Consider the following 1,758-nt stretch of genomic DNA (forward strand, 5'->3'; position numbering starts at 1 on the left):
TCGAGTTCCCTCTGGGTCCCACAACAACAGCAGAACACACTTGCTATCCTTTTCTGTCATATTCTTCAGGATTACTGGAACTCTAACTAGGAGAAATAAAAGGCGACAGTAAAAATGAGTTTTCACTGATGTAAATACTGACTCAAGCCATAAGTCCTGATGTGTACACATTACTTAAAAGAAAAATATCTTAGTCAATGCTCTACTACTATGAAGAGACATTACAACCCCGGGTATTTTTATAAAGGAAAGTATTTAACTAGGGATTGCTTATAGTTTCAGAGGAGATTTAATTCCTTATCATCATGGTGGGGATCATGGTGGAACTCAGAAAAAAAAGGAACTGAGAGTTCTACATCTGGTTCCTCAAGGAACAGGAAACGATTTACTGGGTCTGGGCTTATGCTTTTAGAATAAAAAATTAAGTGTGAGGTACTCTTTATTGATATCATCCATAAGCCACAGGAAGAGCCTTCCAGTGATAAAAAAGCAGCATCCTTGACATAGGAATTCTAATTAAAACAGCACTGGCAAGAATAGACGTTGCTTCCTGATGTTTAGCCATCGCTTGTAATGGGCCAGAAAACACAAACTAAAGCACAGGTGAGTCTTGTTTCTGAGAGAGTGATAGAATTTCCTAGTGTTTAACATTTTCATACACCCAGTCATATAACTCTAAGTATAAAACCATTTAATAGGTTTGAGACGACACCCCCCATTTTTATGGAAAGTAAAGCATGACCAATTAAGTCCGATCTTATCTTGAGAAAGGTGAGCGCAGTATTCACATGTATACAAACAGAATTGTTAATTTAAAAAGATCATAACCACTTTACTACAAGTCAGTTTTGCTTAAATCAGGACTGTCCAACAAAAACACTGTTAGCTATTCATGACCTGAATTTGGTATGTGAATTAAATTATGGTATACTTTTAAAAGCCATGAGACATTTGTTTTATAATAAATAAGGGAGTGGAATTACTCATTAGTAGCCTTTTAAGGATAAGCTATCAGGGCTGTCCTTTCTTCCTTCTTTTTAATTCCCACAAAGATCATTTTTGTCCCAGGGATGTACTTTTTGGGATTCTCCAAATACTCCATCAGGGCATCCTCTTCCCAGGTGACGTATTTGTTCTTGTTGGCATCTGTGTAAGAGAATCCAGAAACCTGACTTGTCTTTTCCTCAAACAGATCATGGAGGTTTGGTCCAGTCTTATTCTTGCCTCCCTTTTCCACAGTGTGGCACTGGGAACATTTCTGAACAAAAACCTTCCTGCCCTTTTCAACTTCACCCATTTTTAATTTACTCCTAGCTTGTCAACATCACATGCTTTAGACCCAAAGACAGACATCCTGGCACACTTCTTCCAACAAAGCCATATCTACTCCAACAAGACCACACCTCCTAAAACCTTTGAAAGTAGTTCCACTCCTTGAAAACTAAGCATTCAAATATATGAGCCTAAGGAAGTCATTCTTACCCAAATCACCCCAAATTGGAGGTGGGGGTGTGGGAGGTGGACAGGAATGGACACTAACTACTACATTTATATACAAGAGAAATCAGTTTGGCACAACTCACTTTGGTAGTTTTGCAATTTCCCCAGTTGTTAGTGTTTGAATTAGTAATAAAACAGTATTTTTTAAGAATACTAAGTCTATATTTTAGACTAAAAACCAAGGTTTAAAATAAAATATTTCAAACCACCTACTATAGCCAATTCAGACACAAAACTCTAAGCTGGGGAGATGACTGA

At 37.4% G+C, this 1,758-nt stretch overlaps 1 pseudogene; it reads right to left on the minus strand.

The window, feature by feature from the left end:
• Positions 1–997: 997 nt before the first annotated feature.
• On the minus strand, positions 998–1,297 carry LOC143439970 (cytochrome c pseudogene; annotated as a pseudogene).
• Between the last annotated feature and the right edge of the window lie 461 nt (positions 1,298–1,758).

This window comes from Arvicanthis niloticus, chromosome 28, assembly GCF_011762505.2.
Source record: "Arvicanthis niloticus isolate mArvNil1 chromosome 28, mArvNil1.pat.X, whole genome shotgun sequence".
In the NCBI taxonomy this organism is placed as follows: Eukaryota; Metazoa; Chordata; class Mammalia; order Rodentia; family Muridae; genus Arvicanthis; species Arvicanthis niloticus.